Genomic DNA, 22,350 nt, shown 5'->3' with positions numbered 1-22,350 from the left:
GTTTAAGTGGTTTATTAAAAAAAATTATTTGATAATGATAAAAGGTTTTATCATTCTGACTAAAGTTTAACTGTTTATGAGATTTTTAGGAGTTTTAATGTTAAGTAGCATATAAAACAAAGAATTAGGTTTTTCTCTGTTAAAATAACAAAATTTTCTTTAATTTCTGAGTTGAAGGGTTATTTGTGTAATCTGCCTTGAAGATAAAGGTTCAGTCTCTCATTAGAATGATTCTTGAGTTGAAAACCAAGCCACATGGTTTATAGAAAAAGAAGAAGAAAAAAAAAAGCTAAAGTTTTTACCTTAAGATCTTTTGTTAAATAACTTAAGTATTGTTTCACGGTGACCTATGATAAACTCGTGACAACTCTGATATTTCATGGAGAGCCACAGAAAAATTTTTATCAAAGAAAAGTGCTTAAAATTTTATGTTATAAATTATACAGAGGTTTTATCAAAATCAAGAGACATGTATAAAAAAAAATCAAGAGACATGCCTGATTCTCTGAGTTAAAATTTATATGTTAGTATTTCCTCTTATTCTTTTGCTTAATATTGGACAACAAACGCATGATGTGTCGCGATTTTGTTTCTTTATTGTTAACTTGGTTGCAACTTTATCTTTTTGAGTCTAGCATCATCATGAGGAATTCACATCATTTAACTATGAAGTTTTTTATCTTATTATTCAGGTATTTAGAGATTTGACAGTCTTGGTATATTCTTAGTATATCCTGACTGTATGGTGTTTTGTCTCAAGATCACTATGTATAATATCTGAAGTTCTTTAAAAATAAGGTTAATGGTTATATTTAGAAATATTTTTTGTCGAAAGTTTTATAAACTGAATTTATTTGGCCTTTATGTTGTGCTTGTAATTAATTTCTATCAGGTCTTTCACTATTAAGAGTATTATTTTTATAAATGAATCATGGCCATATAAGTTTTGTCATCTGCAGATAAGTTTTAACTTTGCTGATTTGCTGAAAAAGTTTGACCAAAATATCTCAAAAAAAGGACTATATTGTACTTGTGAAAAAGACTGTGCTTAGACTCAACCAAGATTTCCAGAACTCTTATGCAGAAGCTGATGTGTTCACAGACTGCTGCGGATCCAGAATCATGTGGAACAGAAATTAGCTACATAAGACTGAATAAAAGAAACTATGGGTTTTATGTGGGAATATTGCTGATGTTTTAAGGTCCTAATTTCTGGATAAAAGAAATCATTTTCCTTTCTCTTAAATTATCTAACTAATGGGTTTAGATATTGTAACTCTTGAATTAGAAGCTCTGTTGGTAAACTTAGCAAAGTTGTAACTGTTATAACCAGATAAGTGCCTGAAATTTGAGCTATAATTTTACAAAATAGAATAGTATTAGCCTTCCTGTTAGTTCACTCAAGAAACAGTCTTGTGCCTTAATAGATAAATGTTGCTGTGTTCATATTAATACTCAGTCTGAGGTTTTGCAGAATGTAGTTGCTGTTGAGGCACATGAAAAGCCATTACTGATGCTGGTTATGCATAAACAAACACCTCATGAGATTTGTTTCCTTGGTTCAAAGACCTTAGGGTCATGGTTTAATTGGTTATTTCAGACGATTAGCCTACTGTTATTGTTAGTGTTTCTATTCTACTTCTTAGTTTGCTGTATGGTGCCTGGGAGCTTAAAAACCAGATGATCCCCAGTTACCATTTATTGAGCATTTTTGATGAAAGATTCTATAGCAGGATCATGATCCAAAGGAAAGAATGATAAGAGAGTTATAATTTTCCTGGAATCCAGATTTCTGGCTTTCATGGAGGTTAGGGCAACCCACACAGGCCATCGCCTTTGGATGTCATTCTGAACCTCTAGCTTTGAGAAAAAAACTGGTTCCTGAAGCCACTTTGAGTCAAACAATGGTCCAGGTAAACTAGTAAGACCATTTTGCTCTGAACATTGTGCTTTTTTTTTTGAAGAATTCAGTTTGTTTTAGGAAACTAACTTCAAAGAGCAGACTGAGAGTTATGTTTAGGGTAAATCAGTATTCAGTTTAACCAGTCTTTAAGACAGTGTGGTATGAAATACCTGTCTAATGTTTGTAATCAAACTGTCACCCTCTTTCTATACAGGAAATTATGTATCTTAAAGAAATCAGGTTCTTAGAGGAGATCGACCTCATAGCTTAGACTCCATTTTGTCTTGGGTTCTATTTCTGCTTCTGAGAAAGTGACCCTTGACTGTTAATAGGTAAACTAAGGAGGAGCAACTTGCACTTGGGAAGAACACTTAGTATGTTTTAAACAGACTAACTGAAGACCTTCTATAGGAAAGATCCATCCTGTATTATCTTGCTAATCATTAGTTCTCTAATGAAAACTTGTTTGTCACATGTAAATTTTTCTATACCTTCTGTTTTCTCAATACAAACTTTGAGCACTCTTTATGGATATATATTTCTGTGTGGTAGATCCAACTACACAAATTTAGATGATTCCTTTCCAACTGCTAGTGAGTTTACGTGGGCAATCACTTGTTTAGATTCCTGATGAATGTGTGGGCAATGCACTTTGAGAACTTTAGGATTACCTTTAGATATTCATAGTAATGATGTTAGTAAATATTAGAAAAGTAATGGTAGATTGTTACACATTGTAAAATAAAACTCAGTAGAAAACCCATTGGTCCAACACTCAGGATGTGGTTGGTAGTTTTAATTCTTACTTATGGTTTAATTAAATTGGAGAAATCTTTAAGATGAAATTGCTACTGAGATGGAAGCACAACAGTGAGCTTCTGATCTCATAAGCCACAGTGACATGAGATAAAAAAATAATCTTAGTTTTTTATTAGTCCAAGTTAAATGTAGTCTGTGCTGTAGACAAGATATACATAGAATTGGAGAGCAAGCTACTTGGTTACACACTGTAACAATCTTACAAACACCAGATTTGTTTGGTTGGTTACCATCAGGAGTAAGTATATGGGCTAGGTCACTATTGCAAGGAATAGTAATATTCTTAGTATATATCTTGATAGTATTACGCATAATAAAATTTATTCTCTGTTGTCTTACACACCTAAAAGGCTAAAGAAGGCCTCTGGCTGAAATGTTGTAGTACATTGAGTCTGCTCACTCTGGCCACTGATGAGAACTTCGCTCTTACTTAATAACCTGGTGAAGAACCAGATGGTATCTGGTGGAAAATCAGCACCGTGAATTTAAAGAGCCTGCAATGGCCACCATCTAAGATCTCGACTAAGTCCAGGTATTGATCATCAATGTGTTATCTCCAATCTCCAATCAAAAGCAGAGAATGCTCTAGGAAATAATATTGGAGTTGTTATTTCCTGTCCTTGAGCATAGAGAATGTGACCCAGCTGGAGCTGGGCTCACAAGGACACATCAACTGGGCCCTGACGTGTAAAGACAATAGCTAAGATAATCTTGGAAAATATCTTTTAGGGAAACTTTCACATAAAGCCAATCAAACAGAACACAAAAGGCTTTCCACTCTTACCGTTTTCTATTAACATTTAATGAACAGAAATTTGTTAGACCAATGAAGACCCTCTTGACTGTCATTACTGCAATCTGTACCAATGATTGTTAAGAAAGTCGATTCAAAATGTAGGATCACAGTTTTTAGCCAATCTGTGAAAAGGTGAAGCTTTCAACGGTTTTGCCCATTTGTAATGTTAATATACACTGATGGCTTTGTAATATTCTTTGGACTCGGGCAGACATGGCTCTAGCAGCATGCTTGTAATTTTCTCACTTTTGTCTGTTCTGTGATATTTCCTTGGACTCCGGCAAACATGGCTCTGGCAGCACGGTTGTCCATTTCCCTCTTTGGCTTTTTTGAATATATGCGGAAGAAAACTTTCTTTTTGCTTTTTTTTTAAAAAAGGAATTGAACAGAAAATTTCAAAGGACAGATCAAGAGGAAAAGGTAAAGTATTATGATGAGGTTTGCAAAGTCCTGGAGTTAGAAAACCAAGAGGGAAAAACACAATTGGCATTTCTCAAGCTGAAAGAACTGGAGAGAAAATTCAAGCCTTGAGTTGCGTTACCAAAGAATTCTATGGGCAAAAAGATTGAATAATGCAAGAAGCAACAAAAGAAGATGGAAAGAATACACAGAGTCACTATATCAGAAAGAATTGGTCAACATTAAACCATTTTAGGAGGTAGCATATAATCAAGAATTTCTGGTACTGAAGGAAGAATTTTAAGCTGCACTGAAGGCATTGTTGACAAACAAAGCCCCTGGAATTGACGGAATACCAATTGAAATGATTCAACAAACGGATGCAAGAGGTCACTTAACTATGTCAAGAAATTTAGAAAGCAGCTTCTTGGCCAACTTACTAGAAGACATCCACATTTGTGCCCATTCCAAAGAAAGACAATCAAACAAGATTTGGAAATTGTTAAACAGTATCATTAATATCACAAGTTAGCAAAAGTTTGCTGAGGATAATTCAAAAGTGACTGCAGCCATACATTAACAAGGAACTGCCATAAGTTCAAGCAATATTCAGAAGAGGACAAAGAAGAGATATCATTGCTGATGTCAGATGGATCTTGGCTGAAAGCAGAGAATACCAGAAAGATTTTTATCTGTGTTTTATTGATTGGGCAAAGGTGTGCAGTTGTGTAGATTATAATAAATTATGGATAAATTTATGAAGAATGAGAATTCTAGAACACCTAATTGTGATCTAGTGGAATCTATACATGGATCAAGAGGCAGTTGTTCAAACAGAACAAAAGGATACTGAGTGGTTCAAAATTGGAAAAGGTGTATGGCAGGGTTCCATTATTTCACTTTACTTATTCAGTCTGTATGCCGGACAAATAACCTAAGAAGTTGGACTATCTGAACAATAATGCAGCATCAGGATTGGAGGAAGACTCATTCTCAACCTGAGATATACAGATGACAGACACAACATTGATTGCTTAAAGTGAAGATGACTTGAAGCACTTCTGATGAACGTGAGGAAAATGAAAATTCTCACAACTGGGCCAATAAACAACATCATGGTAAATGAAGAAGAAACTGAAGTTGTCACAGATTTCATTCTACTTGAATCAATAATCAATGTCCATGGAAGCAGCCAATAAATCAAAGGAAGTATTTCATTGGGTAAATCTGCTGTAAAAGACCTTTTTAATGTTTGAAAAAGCAAAGATGTCATTTAGATAACTAAGGTGCACCTGACACAAGCCGTGATCTTCTTAATTTCCTTATATGCATGTGAAAGCTAGACAATGAAAAAGAAAGACACAAGAAGAATTAATGCATTTGAATTGTGGCGTTGGTGAAGAATATTGAATATACCGTGGACTTTCAGAAGAATGAACAAATCAGTCTTAGAGGAAATACACCAGAATGCTCCTCGGAGGGAAGAAAGCGAGACTTCAGCTCACTTTTGGACATGTCATCAGGAAAGACCAATCCTTTGAAAAGGACATTATATTTGGTAGAGTGCCATCGAAAATGAGGGAAGACCTCAAGCACAATAGCTGCAACAATAGACTCAAACAAACCAATAATCACTAAGATAGCACAGGAGTGGGCAATGTTTTGTTCTTTTATACATAAGGTTGCCATGAGTCGGAACTAACCCGATGTCAACTAACAACAACAAGTTAGGCTTACAGCTTTATTTCTCTTCATAGAGTGAGCTAAAATTTCCAAAGCCATTCAATAAACAATCTAGCCACTGATTTGTGTTGCCACTTCTGTCTTACACCATGGTATGTTTCTAGGCTCAATTATGTTCCTTTGATCTGTTTGTGTATTTCTGTACCAATGACATGCTGTTACTTTTTGTCTGTGCTCTTTTATTACTATGATTTTGTAATATGCTTTAATATCTGGTAAGCCTGTTTCTTTGCTCTTTTAAAAAATCTCAGCGATTAATGGATTTTTATCTTCCCTATAAAATTAATATTCAGTTTTCCAAGCTCCCCCTTGTTCTTTCACCTTTCTGGAATTTTAATTGAAATTTTATTGAATGTATAGGTTAATTTGTGGGAGAATTGATATATTTTTTACATTAAGTTGTCTCAAGTGTGAAGGTGGTATATCTCTTCATATATTCAGTTCTTCTTTAAAAAAAACAGCTTTATCAGGGTATAATTTATGTATCATAAAATTTACACATTTTAAATATCAAATAATTTTATTTTATTTGTAATGATTATTTACTATTGCTTCATTTTTCATAATAGTAAGTTTATTATGTAAAGTAATTATCTTTTTCAAATTATGTGCTGATACTTTATGTTGGAATGGTAATGTATTTTTGACATTTAATTTATAATGCTTTTACTTGATATCTTAAATATGACTATAAATTTTTTAATTTATAAATATATTGAATATTTGGTTTCACTTATTAGTTTAAAAGCTATAAATTATAAACATTTTTAAAACGGAAAGATGCTGTTTCAGTAACATGCAAAATTAAGACTTGAATTCCTATTTTGCTGTTTTTCTTGGTCTTGAAATCACTAATCTGGAAGTCACTGGGACAAAGGGATCAGATTGGACAAAGAATTCAAGTACAAATCACATTCAGGACGACAGTAAATGGTGAAAATAGCTTCAGGAGTCTTCTGAGTCTGAAGACAATGGAGGTTAAGAGTAGGAGACTCCTTAAGGCAATGATCACGGTGATAACTTGAGGGTCTGCATTAGGGGCACCCAGATTAGTAAGCAACTCCTTACCTCTTACCTTAGCAGGCAGAAGGATGTCTGTACCCAAGCAGTCGAAGTGTGTGTGGCAGCTTGAGCCAGAGAAGAAGGGCAATGTCACAAGTGCCTGATGAAACCAAAAAAGAAGAGAGAGATCCTATCTAGAAAATTATCCACTGAAACACTCACCCGTGATGCATAGCTCATGTATCCCTGATTATCCTGTGTCTCCCTTATAATCTTTATGCATTGTAGTAAATAGAATATCATGTATAGACAGTCTAAAAGGAAACGTTAAACACAAAGATAAGCACAAATCAAATATTACCAAATAGTGGAGAAAAATAAACACCAAGAAGGAAAGGCACCAAATTTAAATTTTAAAACCGAATAACTGAGCTGGAGTCAATGGGAAAGTAAAGTGGTCCAGCACATAGGAAATGAGAAGAACAAAAGAAGAGCGTAAAACACTGGAACAGTCCCTATTGAAGATAACAGTATGATAAAGATATTGAAAAAAATAACTTAATGGGTAAAAATCATCTAGGAGAAAGGCAGAGCAAGATAGAGTTAGCAGCTGCACCTGCCCATTCCCCCACAGCAAAATAAAACAAAAAGCAGAAATTGGTGGAATCAATAGCTTCAGAACTCTGGAAACCAATCAAAAGGTTTCAGCATCCAAGCAAACGCTGAATCAAGAAAAAGGTGACATATAAATGATAAGAAAGTATGTGTTTTCCACCCCTCCATGTCGCACACCTATCTGGCTCAGGGTGGCCATCTTGAAGTGACATCAGCAGCCAACATTCCCCAACAGGAAACCTAGTCTTAAAGTGGTGACAACCAGCACTCCCAAACGGGGAGCCTGGTGTTAAAGTGTCAACGGCTGACACTCCCAGACAGGGAGCATGGTGTTAAAACAGCAACAGCCAGCACTCCCAGACAGGAAGCCTGGTGTTAAAGAGGAGACAACCAGAATTCCCATACAAGAAGTTACGTCTTAAAGCAGTGAGATCTAGCACTCCCAGTGAGAGAGGTTGATATTAAAGTGGTGACAGCTGGAAATCTCAGACAGGGGGACTGGTGTTAAAGCGAGGGTGGGCACACTCCCAGAGAAGGAGTCTGGTGTTAAAGAGGTGACAGCCAATACTCCCAGAAGAATCTGACTTCCAGAGTTATCGCAATCAATTAGTCAAATGTCTGGATTTCAACAAAAAGTCATAAGCCATACAAAGAAACAGAAAAGATTGCCAATGCAAAAGAATAAAATAGACAGAAACCATTCTGAGGAAGCACAGATAATGGAATTATTAGACAAGGACTTTTAAACAACAGTAATGAATAGGTTCAAAAACCTAAAAGAAAGCATGGACAAAGAACTAAAGAAAGCTAGAAAAACAATACAGGAACAAAATGAGAAATATAAATGTTAAAAGAAAAAAAAATAAAGGGCCAAATGGAAACACTAGAGCTGAAAATTATAATAATGTAAATGAAAAATTCACTGAAGGTGTTCAACAGAAGATTTGAGCTGGCAGAAGAGAGAATTAGTAAACGTGAAGACAGGGCAATTGAAATTACTGAGTCTGAAGAGCAAAAAGGAGAATATAGAAAAATGAACACAGTCTAAGGGATCACCATCAAGTGGACCACTATATGCATTATGCGAGTCCCAGAATAAGAAGAGTGAGAGAAAGGGGCAGAAAGAATATTTAAAGAAACAATGGCTGAAATTTTCCTGAATTTGATGAAGTACATGAATCTACACATTCAAGAAGTTAAATGAGCTCCAAGTAGGATAAACCCGAAAAGATCCACACTGAGACACATTATAATCAATCACTCAAACAACAAACATAAAGAGATAATCCTGAAAGCAGCAAGAGATAAGTGAATTGTCACATATAAGAGATCCTCAATAAGATTAAGCACTGATTTCTCCTCAGAAACCATGTAGGCCAGAAGGCAGTGGAATGGCATATTTAAAGAGCTGAAAGAAAAGAACTGTCAACCAAGAATTCTATATCTAATAAAACTGTATTCCAAAAAGGAGATTAAAATTAACACATTCACAGGTAAACAAAGAAAGGCTTTGTGATCTACTTCCAAAAATCAGCCAATGAAAACCCCATAGATCACAACAGTCCAATCTACAACTGATCATGAGAATGGTGCAGAACCAGGCAGCATTTCATTTCTTTTTGCATGAGATTGCCAGGAGTTGGGGGTTGACTCAACAGTAGCTAACAATGGTACCAACAAGGTAAAGAAAAATCTGAGGGAGTTTGTTACCACAACATTTATCATACAAGAAATCTTAAAGGCAGTCCTTCTGGTTGAAAAGAAAGAACACTACACAGTAACTCAAAGATGTACAAAGAAAAAAATCTCCAGTGTTTTCATAAGTAAATATAAGGGTAAATTATATGGTATATTAGTGTTGTGGTACTACTTGTTATGTGTTACATGTTTTAAAATAAATAAATAAATAAAAATTAAAAATCTACACTACTGTGCATGTAATACATAAAGGTGTAATTTGCGACAACAACAAAATAAGGAGGGAGGAGAGAGCAGTACAGGAACAGAGTTTTTGTATGTATCAAAGACGAAACCCATTGCTGTTGAGTTGATTCTGACTCATAGCAACCCTATAGGACAGAATAGAACTGCCTCATAGGGTTTCCAAGGAGAGGCTAGTGGATTCAAACTGCTGACCTTTCGGTTAGCAGCCAAGCTCTTAACCACTAAGCTACCAGGGCTCATATCAAAGACAAGTTGGTATCAATTTAACACACCTTGTTATAAATGTAGGACGTTGAATATAATCCCCATTAATCACAAAGAAAATGTCTTTTAAATAATACACAGAAAAGGAAACAAGAAGGAAATCAGTATGGCTCACTACAAAAAAAATCAATGAAACACAAAACTGGCAGTATTGGAGTAAATGAGAGACAAAAATGTGTAAGACACACAGAAAACAAAAAGCAAAATGACAGAACTAAGTCCTTTCTTATTGGTAATTACTTTAAATGCAAGTGGATTAAACTCTAATCAAAAGGCAGAGATTGTCAGAATCAATAAAAAAACATGATCCAACTATATTCTGCCTCCAAGAGACCCACTTTAGACCAGAAAACACTGGTAGGTTGACAGTGAAATGATGGGAAAAAATATTCCATGTAAAGAGTAGCCAAAAGAGAGATGTAGCTATATTAATATCGGGAAAACAGACTCTATTTCAAAATATGTTACTAGAGACAAAAAGGACATTATATAACGATAAAAAGGTCATAAGCTTAATAAACAAGATATAACAATTACAAATATATATGAACTTAACAACAGAGCCCCAAAATAGATAAAGTAAACATTGACAGAACTGAAGGATGAAATAGTTCCACAACAATAGTTGGAGACTTCAATATATCACTTTAAATAATGGATTGAACATCTAGACAGAAGATCAATAAGGAAATATAAAACTTGAAAAACACTATAACATCTCTAGACCTAACAAACATGTATAGAACTCAACACCAAACAGCAACAGAATACACGTGGATCTTTCTCCAGGACAGACCATATGTTAGGTCTCAGTATATTTAAAGTTTCAATATATTTCAAAGATTAAAATCTTACGATTACTATGAAGAATTGTACACCAAGGTAAAAACAACCTAAATGTCCATTAACAGATGAATGGATAAACGAGATGTGGTACGTACATACAACGGAATACTATTTAGCCACAAAGATAAATGAAGTCCTGATACATGCTACAACATATAAGAACCTTGAAAAATTATCCTGAGTGAAATAAGCCAATCACAAAAGGAAAAATATTGATGATATCACTTATATGAAATAATAAGAATAGGCAAATGTATAGAGATCAAAATTTATTAGTGATTATGAGGGGTGGGAGGGAAGGGAAAACGGAGAGTCATTGTTATGAAAGCAGTGATTTTGTGTTTACTGTGATGGGAAACTGGGCAAAAATTATGGGTGATGTGATGGTTTCAAAACATGATTAATGTAATTGCTATCACTATATTGTGTCCTGAAAAATGTTTAATTGGAAAACATTATGTTATATATATTTCTACAACAATAAAAAAAATTGTGCACTAAAAAATTAAATAACCTAGATGAAACGGACAATTTCTAAAAACACAAAAACTACCTAAATTGACTCAAGAAGAAATAAAACAGTATATATATCTACATACCTATAAGAAGTGAAGAGATTGAATTAGTAATCAAAAACTTCCCAAAAAGTAATGGACCATATGGCTTTATTGGTGAATTCTATCAAACACTTAAAGAAGAATTAACTCCAATCCTGCTCATACTCTTCCAAAATACAGAAGAGAAGGGAGTACTTCCTAGCTCATATTATGAGGTCAACTTTATCCTGATAATAAAGCCACATAAAGATATCTTAAGAAAATAAAACTACACATCAATATCCCTTATGTAAAAAGCCTCAGCAAAATACTAGCAAACCAAATGCAACAGTATATTAAAAAGACTATAAAGTAAAACTATCCCTTTTTTGCACGTGGCATGATTCTATACATATAAAGCCCCAAAGAATCCAAAGGAAAGATATTAAAGTTAATAAATGAATTCAGCAAAGTGGCAGGCTACAAGATTAACACACAAAAATTGGTAAGCTTTTTACACATCAGCAATCTGATGTAGCAATGGCGAGATCAACAGGATGTCAGCTCCCTCACCTCACATCCCACAGTACAACAATGAATCAGAAGTGCTCAGAGACAGCAGAGCTCTCCCCAAATGTGGGGCTAGGCAGAATGTCCTGTTCTCAGCTGAAACTAGGTGATGAATGAGAAAGGGCTTTTTGCCACTCCCCAGCAGGATAGGGAAGAAATTAGAAATCACCTCCTGGCAGTTCTTCACAGGGCTTCTTATCTCCCCTTACTCCAAGAGGAATCACAGTGTGTTCTTCCAGTACTCAGGTCAGACTGCAGTCAAGCCTTGCCCACACAGCCTGTCTGGGGACAAGCAAAGTCACCAGGACACCATGGCAGAGCCGCTCCCCTACAGAGTTTGCCACAAAAGAAATGGCCCCACATATGGTGCTTACAAACATAACATCTATAACTCTGACTCCAAAATGGAAGAGATGCTTTTCCTGCCAGGCCCATTACATCAGTCAATAAACCTGCATTGATGCCTACCATGTTTCAGGAAATACCTCAGATGCTGGAAATAAAAAGACCAATGACATGTGGTGCTTGCCATGAGGGATATCACACTCTGGTGGGGCACACAGACACATAAACAGAAAAAGTATTTGAAGTGTGAAGGAGGAACACAGGGAAGAGACCCAGGAAAACAAAACAATAAATGAGTTATCCAAGAAGTAGGAGGAAATTAAGGAGAGAAGAGTCATTGTGAGAGGGAAAGGGTTCACATACTTGATTCTGCCACTATAAGACTGGGTGACATCTATGCTAGATTGGCAGCATTGTGTTCATTCAAAAAGTATTTATCAAGGGCCTAGTCGTTCATCAGCCCCTTTGTATATGGGAAGGCTTCAGTGAATTAGTTGATCTGAGAAAGTAGCAGAGTGCCTAAGATTTATTATGAACAAAAAAGTAGGGAACACACTGATACTAGACACTTCTAGACAAAGTGTGTGGTAAAGGGCAAACCCTCCCTTCTAAGAGAACAGAAGTTTGCAAAGACAAATTTCCTATGATCTCTCATTTACGATGTGTTATTTCCAGTTAACAAATTGCTGGTATAATCATGGCTATACGTGATTAAGTAAGAAGCATGTTTATCATAAAGGCAGACAAAAACTTTTAGACTTCATTTTACAAATTTCTAGGAGCTCGGTGTGGACTAGCATGAGAGTTAAAAATTCTGGGGGAGCCCAGTAATAGCGTAGGCCCTCACAATTTTGTGAGTTATACCTCCAAAAGCCCCATCCCCATATTCTCACTGTGAAAATAAAAAAAAAAAACAAAAAAAAAACCTCATGCTTCCAGAAGGGGGAGGTGGAAGGCAAATATTTTGAAATAAGCTCTTTGTTCTCCATAAGAAGGTCTATCCTCAAGGGAAACTTACCAGATCTTAACCTATGGAGCTAATTCAATGACAACTAACAACAACCTACTTGGGTTTTACCAAAGCTTAACTGACCTGAAGGAAGGGAAATATCCAACCCCAGTTCCCTGTAGCCTTTATGTGTCACTTAAGGGGGGTAGGAGCCAAGCATCATTTGTGAATGCCACAGCCCAGGGACACAGGCTCATTAAAAGACTGAGACATAATCATAAGACTATATACCCTCTTGCACACATTAGCACTACATCAATAGGGTTCCTGTATAGTAACAAGGTATTACAGATAAAAGAACTGCAAGCCTCAGAACCTATTTAAGAAGGAGTCTATAAGGAAAACCAAAGATAACAAGGGAGACAAAAAAAGAATAATAGAAAAAAGTTTAACCTCTGACACTACCGCTACAGTTAAACACAACCTAACTCTTAGTCACATGAACATAAAACTCCACACTAAATGTTTATTTATTTCCAATCCACTTCCCTGGTACATCATGTCCAGCTTTTAACAATAAACCACAAGATATACTAAAAGACAAAAAAGCCCCCACTTTTAACAGACAGAGCAAACGTTAGAACCAGACTTAAATATGGCGGAGATTTTAGAATTATCAAAATGGGATTTTAAAATAACTATGATTAATACACCAAGGGATCTAATGGAAAAAGTGGACAACGTGCAAGAACAGATAGATAATATAAGCAGAGGGATGGAAACTCTAAGAAAGAATCAAAAGGAAATGCTAAAAATAAAAAATACTGGAATGAAAATTAAGAAAGTCTTTGATGGGTTCATAAGTAGACTGGACAAGGTTGAGGAAAAAAATCAATGAGCTTAAAGATAACTCAACAGAAACATCCAAAATGAAAAGCAAATAGAAAAAGAATGAAAAATAATGGAACAGAATATCCAAGAACAGTGGGACAATTACAAAAGGTGTAACATATACATATACCAGAAGGAGAAGTAAGAGAGAAAAGAATGCAAGAAATATTTGAAGTAATAATGGCTGAGAATTTTCCGAAGTTAATGACAGAAAACAACCCAATGGTTTGGGAAGCTCTGAAAACACCAAGCAGGATAAATATCAAAAAATCTACACTTACGTACATCATATTCAAACTGCAGTAAATCAAAAACAAGGAGAAACTCTTGAAATAAGCCAGAGGGAGGAACAAATCACCTAACCTAGAGAGGAACAGGAGCCCTGATGGCGCAGGGGTTAAGAGCTCAGCTGCTAACCAAAAAGTCGGCAGTTCAAATCCACCAGTCACTCCTTGGAAACCCTATGGGGCCGTTCTACTCTGTCCTATAGGGTCGCTATGAGTTTGGTGTTTTTGGTTAGAGAGGAACAAGGATAAGAATTAGATTGGACTTCCCATCAGAAACCATGTAAGCATGAAGACAGTGGTGTGAAATATTTAAGGTTTTGAAAGAAAAAAATCCCACCAATCTAGTATTTTGTATCCAGCAAAATTATCCATCAAAAGTGAAGGAGAAATACTACTCAGCCATAAATAGAAATGAAGTCCTGATACATGCCACAACATGGATAAACCTTGAAAACTTACTGAGTGAAATAAGTCTGTTGCAAAAGGACAAATATTGTATGATCTCACTTATATGAAAGAGGCAAATATATAGAAATCAAAGGTTATTAATGGTTACCAGGGGTGGGAGGGAGGAGGAAAGTGCAAGTTTTTGCTGAGGGGGCATTGTTAATGGTGTTGGAATGATTTTGGGAAAGTATAGCAAGAACCGTTGCACAACTTGAAAAATGTAATCAATGTTACTGAATTGTACATTGTAGGAATTGTTGAGTTGGCATATGATTTGTTTTTTTTATATTTTCCCCACAATAATTTTTGTAAGTGAAGGTGAAATACTCTTTCAGATAACCAAAATTGAGGGAATTTGTCACAAGTAGACCTTTCTTGCAAGAAATATTAAAAACAGTTCTTCAAAGAGAAGGAAAATGATATAGGTTAGAAACTCAGATGTATGTAATAAAAGGAAGAGCTTTAAAAATAAAATAAATTCAGGTAAAATAAGCCTTTTATTTTCCTCATTCTTAAGTAATCTAACATATATCAATTTGTTCAAAATTATAATAGCAACAATGTGGCAGGTGATTATCGTATTTTATGCAAATAACACGCACCACCTATGTTTGTTTGCCAACCTATCCCTCTCCCCAACCCCGCAGAGATAGGTATTTTTGTAAGTGCATTATGCTAATTTTTTTAACAGCAACATGTAAAAAATAATTGGCATAGTGGAACTTATGAAAATACCTCTCAAGGGGAGGGAGCCGTTGGCAAACAAACATAGAAGGCACCTGTTATTTGTGTAAAAATATGGTATACCGTATCATAAGTGAAATGAATTGCAGTAATATAGTAAAGAATGGGAAGGGTCAATGGCAACAAGGGTAGTCCCTGACTTACAACATATTCAGATTACGAGGAACTGCACTTACAACCATGTTTTTTTTTTTTTGGTACATCTTATTGTTGGTAATATGTACTACATACAATATTGCAGTGCGTACTTTGCTGATGTTATCATTTTCAGATGTTCACTTGCAGATGTTCAATTTTATGATTTACTGTTCAAAACACTGCTGTATAGATTTAGTTTTCTAAATTAAATCAGGGGCTTCAGTTGCTTGAAAATATGGACCCAAACACTGATCACTTTGCTGAATTTGATTGGCAGATTTGGGGAGCAGTGAGACATTACCAAGAAATAGATGAAGAAAAAAAAGAAAAGGACCATACAGATAAAGCACACTAATTATCTGACTGGAAGCATCATCCCCATTCCCAGGGATAATCCAGATGATCCAGAATCTTCCACAACTGCAGTTATTACCACAGCTGACAAAATGCCAATGTCATCCAACTCTTCATCATTGGAGTAAATTTTTATGATTTTTGTATTTTTTATGTATGCATGTATGTATTATAATATATCTGTAATGTTTCCAAGACCCAAAGACAAAGATTGGATTTATAAAGACACTGATAATAAAAGGCAATAATAATGGAAACTAAAAATAAATTAGGTATTATACTTAACCTCAGAACTGACTTATGATGGAATAAGTTGTCAGAATGATACCCCTTTGTAAATTGGGGACTACCTGTATATAGAACACTCCACCAAAAAACCCCAGCGGAATACATATTACTCTCCAGTGCATATGTATTTTTCTCCAGCATGGACCATATGTTAGGTCACAAAACATATCTCAATAAATTTAAAAGGATTGAAATCATACAAAATATCTTCTGTGATCACACTGAAATGAGAAGAGAAAACAAAGCCTGAAGGAAAATTGGAAAATTCACAATGATCTGGAAATTAAACAACACAGTTTTAAACTACCAACGAGTCCAAGAAGAAATCACAAGGGAAATTAGAAAATATTTAGAGGTGAATGAAAATGAAGACACAACATACCAAAATTTATAGGATATAGAAAGGCAGTGCTGATATGGATATTTGTAGCTTTAAATGCCAATGTTATAAAGAAGAATGATGTCAAATCAATAACCTAACTTTATATCAAGAGGAACTAGAAAATGAAGAGCAAACTAAGTCCAAATCTAGAAGAAAGAAAGAAATAATAAAGATTTGAACTGAGATAAATAAAATAGAGAATACAAAATCAATAGAAAGAATCAATGAAACCATAATTTGCTTCTTTGAAAAGGTTAATAAAATGGTCAACCTTTTAGCTAGACTTATTGAGAAAAGAGAAGACACAAATAACTAAAACCAGTAATAAATATGGGAACTACAAATTGATCACCTAGATGAAATGGACAAATTCCCAGAAACACAGAAATGACCTAAACTGAATCAAGAAGAAATATATAACCTGAACAATCCCATTACAAGTAAATTATTCAGTAATAAAAAACTTCCCAACAAATAAAAATTAGGGTCAGATGGCTTCACTGGTGAATTCTACTAAATATTTAACAAAGAATACACAACAATCCTTTTCAAACTCTTCCAAAAAATAGGAGGGAACACTTCCTAACTCATTCTATGAGTCCAGCATTACCTGATACAAAGCCTGATAAAGACATCACAGGGGAAGAAAATTACAGACTGATATTCCTTATGAATATAGATTCAAAAATACTCAACTAAATACTAGACAACTGTCTTAATCACCTAGTGTGCCAAAACAGAAATACCACAATTAGGTGGTGTCTTAGTCATCTAAAGTTGCTTTAACAGAAACACCACAAGTGAATGGCTTTAGCAAAGAGAAATTTATTCTCTCACAGTATAGTAGGCCACAAGTCCAAATTCAGGGTTTCTGCTCTCCGGGAAAGGTTTCTCTCTTTGTAGCCTCCGGAGGAAGGTGCTCATCGTCATCAATCTTTCCCCTGGTTGAGGAACTTCTCCTCTCAGAAACCCCAGGTCCGAAAGACACACTCTGTTCCTTGCACTACTTTCTTGGTGGTATGAGGTCCCCCAACTCTCTGCTTGCTTCCCTTTCCTTTTATCTCTTGTAAGATAAAAGATGGTACCAGCCACAGCCTAGGGAAACTCCCTTTACATTGGATCAGGGATGTGACCTTAGTAAGGTTGTTACAATCCCACCCTAATCCTCTTTAACATAAAATTACAATCACTAAATGGAGGACAATCACACAATAGTGGGAATCATGGCCCAGCCAAATTGATACATACATTTCTGGGGGGGACATAATTGAATCCATGACACGCAGCTTTAAAGAATGGGAATTTATTATCTCACAGTTTTGGAGGCTAGGAGTCGGAATTCAGGGTGTTGGCAGGGCTAGACTCTCTAGGCTGTCTGTCTCTGTTGGCTCAAGGGGAAGTTCCTTGTTTCTTTCCACTCCTGTAGCCCCAGATGTTTCTTGGCATTGCTTGCCTTGTAGGCAATCCTCTCACATGGTGTCTTCCTCCTGTATGTTTGATTATCTGTATCTGTTTTCCCTTTTTATAAGACAACACTCAGGATAGATTAAGTTTAGGACCCACGCTATTCTGGTGCTCCTTCAGTAACATAACAAAAGGAACACCAAGTTCCAAACACTACCACATACACAAGTATAGCGGTTAGGATTCAAACACATAATTTTGGAGGGATGCAATTTAGTCCATTAAATTATACCCTTTGGTCCCCACAAATTCATGTCATTCCCATGGGCAAAACACATTCACACTATCACATCATCCCAAAAGTCTTACCCCATTCCAGCATCAACTTTAAGTCCAACATCTCATCTTCTGAACCATCTAAATCAAGTATGGGTAAGATTCTGGGTGTATTCCATCCTGGGGCAAAATTCCTTTCCATCTGTGTACCTTAAAACCTAGAATACAAGTTATCTACTTCGAAAGTAAAATGGTGAATGTCATGCAGTAGAGATTCCCATTCCAATAGTGAGAAATTGTAGGGGGAAACAGAGTCTTGGGTTCTGTCATGGATTGAATTGTACCCCCCCCCAAAATATATGTCAACTTGGTTAGGCCATGATTGCCAGTATCGTGTGGTAGTCTTTCATTTTGTGATTGATGTAATTTTCCTGTGTGTAGTGAATCTTAATCTCTGCCTGTAGTTAATGAGGCAAGATTAGATTATGTTAGAGAGGATTAGGGTGGGAGTTTCCCTGGGGTGTGGGCTGCATCAGCTTTTATCTTACAAGAGATAAATGGAAAGGGAAGCAAGCACAGAGTTAGGGACCTCATACCAGCAAGAAAGCAGCGCTGGGAGCAGAGCGAGTCCTTTGTACCTGGGGTCCCTGCGCCTGAGAAGCTCCTAGACCAGGGAAGTTTAATGACAAGGACCTTTCTCAAGAGCTGGCAGAGAGAAAGCATTCCCCTAGAGCTGACATTCTGAATTTGGACTTCTAGCCTACTAGACTGTGAGAGAATAAACTTCTGTTTGTTGAAACCATCCACTTGTCATATTTCTGTTATAGCAGCACTAGATGACTAAGACAGGTTCCAAGCAAACTGAAAACCCAGCAGGGCAATTTTATTATCTCTCAATGCTTAAAAATAATCCTCTGTTGTTTTGGACCATCTGGGCATCAGTCCAATCTTCTGGACTCTGGATGGGGGTCTCCCAGCCATAGGTGGTGACCCTTACCCCTCAGATTTGGGTGGTTTTACTCTCCTGAGCCATCAATTCAGTGGCATTGTCTCCTTGGCTCTGGGTGGCCCCGTTCTCCCAGCATTCAAGCACAGCATCCTCATACCCTCAAATTTGGGTGGTGGCCCCATTCTACAAGTCCACTGGCATGGGAACCCCACCGTCCTGAACTAAGGTGATGGTCCCATGCTTTGAAACCTAAGGGATGGCCACAATCTTTGAAACCCAAGAAGTGGTGGTCCTGCCACCTGTGATCCTTCTAACAGTCCCGCTGTTCTCTGAACTGCTCTTGGGATTGTCCTTTCTCTTTATGGAGGACAACAGATCTTTGTAGCCAAGCAACTCCATTGGCCCATTTGCTGCCTGCAGAATTTCAGGAATCAGACAATTTTTCTTCATTTCATCTCATCTTTGTCCCCTTAAGCTGGCAGCATTTCTGCTGAGATAGTTTATTGGATCCATAAGTCACATGCCTAATCGTTCAACTAAACAGTTGTCTAGCCACACTCTTGGCCTGTCCACAGCATGCATTATTCATTTTTATAATAAACGAACAACAACAAAACCTGTTTCCATCAAGTAGATGCTGACTCATAGTAATCCTATAGGACAGAGTAGAACTGTCCCATAGGGTTTCCAAGGAGCAGCTTGTGGATTTGATCTGCCAGTCTTTTGGTTAACAGCTGAGCTCTTAACCACTGCTTCACCATAGCTCCAATTTTTATAACCGAATTCTTTAAATCTTCATGTTCTGGCTCCTTTTTACTCAGTTTTTTTCTCCCACACTTTACTATAAGAAGCAAAGAGAAACCATGTCACACTTTCAAGATTCTGCTTAAAAATCTCCACAACTAAATATCCAAGTTCATCCCTTTCAAGTTTTACTTTCCACAAAAATTCTAACATAACTCAGACAAATTTTTTGCCACTGTATGACAAGGATCTCTTTCTTTCCAGTGTCTGATAAAATGTTCATTATTTCCTTGTAAAGCCTCACCAGAAACACGTTTGTGAGCCCTCATCAGAATTACTCTTAATGTCTAAAATTCTACCAGTTTTCTTCAAGGCAATCTAGGCTTTTACTACCAAGTTCCTCAAAACTCTTCCAGCCCCTACCCATTATTCAATTCAAAAGACACTTCCACATTTTTAAGTAGTTTTTGTTAGAGCAGCACCTCCAGTCTCTGGTACCAAATTCTGGCTTACTTATCTAGTGCTTTTTAACAAAATACCAAAAGTGGGTACTTTAAAGAACAGGAATCTCTTATCTCATGGTTTTGGATGCTAAGAGTCCATATTCAGGTACTTGGTAGGGCTAAGCTCTCACTCTATGTCAGCTCTAGGGGAAGATCCTTGTCTCAGCTTCTGTATCTCCAAGAATTACTTTGTGCTCCTTGGCTTGTAGATGATCATCACTTGGTGTCTTCCCCCTGTGTGTGTGAGACTCCTCATGTCTGCTTTATTTTTGTATAAGACATGACTCAGAAGGGATTAAGTTTAGGAAGCCCCCTACTCTCATATAACCTCAAGAACATAATAAAAGAATAGCCTATTTCCAAACATGGTCACATTCATAGGTATAGGGGTAGGAACTGCAACATACTTTTTTGAGGGACACAATTCAGCCCATAAAAATAATCAAATCAAACATCATATTAAAAAGACTACATCATGTCCAAGTGAATTTCTCCTAGGAATGCAAGAATGGCACAACATAAGAAAATCGATTGATGTATTAGAAGACATTCATAGAATGAAGAAAAAAACATTTAATCATTTTTGTTGATGCAGAAAAGACTTTTGACAAAATCCAACACCTTTTTGTTATGGATTGATTGTGTTCCCCAAAAATGTGTATCAACGTGGCTAGGCCATGATTCCCAGTATTGTGTAATTGTCCACCATTTTGTCATTTGATGAGATTTTCCTATGTGTTGTAAATCCTATCTCTGTGATGTTAATGAGGTGGAATTAGCAGCAGTTATGTTAATGAGGCAGTACTCAATCTACAAGATTAGGTTGGGTCTTAAATCAATCTGTTTTGAGATATAAAAGAGAGAATCAAGCAGAGAGACGGGGGACCTCCAATCACCAAGAAAAGGAACACCAGGAGCATAGCAAGTCCTTTGCACCTCAGGTCCCTGTGCTGAGAAGCCCCTCAACAAGGGGAAGATTGATGACAAGGACCCTCCTCCAGAGCCAACAGAGAGAAAAAGACTTCCCCTGGAGCTGGCACCCTGAATTTGGACTTCTAGCCACCTAAACTGTGAGAGAATAAGCTTTTGTTTGTTAGAGCCATCCACTTGTGGTATTTCTGTTATAGTAGCACTAGATAACCAAGACACCCTTCATGATTTAAAAAAACTCATAAAACTAGGAATAGAATGGAATTTCCTCAACATGATAAACAGTATTTATGAAGAACCCACAGCTAATATCATACTCAATGGTGAAAGATTGAAAGCTTAACCCCTTAGATCAGGAACAAGACAAGAATGCCCACTTTCTTCATGTCTTCTCAACATTGTTCTGAAATTTCCAGAGAAATAAGGTAACTTTTCTTATACATTTTCTGAATGGGAAAAGAATATAAAGTTTTTCCCATTTAAGTACATTCAGCCACCAGGGTTTTACATGTTTTCAATAGGAAGTATAGGTTAATGGAACTAGAAGGTGACTTTCATCCTCTGAAGGAGAAAATAATGCAGAGTTCTCCTTTTCAAGTACCGGATGGCAAAAACTATGTAGTTTTGCTAAGTAAACCTTTTGTTCCAAGAATGTGTGTGTTCCAAATTCACTGCGTGAAAGAGCAACTAAAATACAATTTCTCTAGTTCTACTAGATTACATCAGTGGGTTTTAGCTGTTTTTTTTTTAAAAAAAATACTGTGTATACATGCCTGAGAACTTTTCTTACTTTCTCTGAGGGGAAAGAATGTAAAGTTTCTCCCATTCAAATACATTAAGCAACCAGGATTTGAGATGTTTACAATAGGAAGTTTTTGTTAATGGAACTTGAACGTGCCTTTCACAATCTCTGAAGGAGACAACAATGCACAGTTTCTCCTGTTAAAACACAGGAGGGCAAAAGCAATGTAGGTTTGTTAAGTAAACCTTGTGTTACAAGAACGAGCATATTCCCAGTTCAGTGTATGAAAGAGAAAACAAAATAGTTTCTCTCATTCTAGTTGATTAAGTCAGAGGATTTTTAACTGTTTTTAAAAAACACTGGGTACATGCCCGAGAATGTTTCGTATACATTGTATGAATGGGAAAAGAATGTAAAGTTTCTCCTTTTCAAATACGTGAAGCCACAAGTGTTTTAGATGTTTCCAAGGTGCAGTTTGTGTTACCTGGAGGTTAATGTGACTTAGAGAATCTCTGAACCAGAAAACAATGCAGAGTTTCT

This window comes from Trichechus manatus, unplaced genomic scaffold (assembly GCF_000243295.1).
Source record: "Trichechus manatus latirostris isolate Lorelei unplaced genomic scaffold, TriManLat1.0 scaffold00284, whole genome shotgun sequence".
Taxonomy (NCBI): domain Eukaryota; kingdom Metazoa; phylum Chordata; class Mammalia; order Sirenia; family Trichechidae; genus Trichechus; species Trichechus manatus.
The sequence above is the reverse complement of the archived record's forward strand: the minus strand, read 5'-3'. Positions refer to the sequence as shown.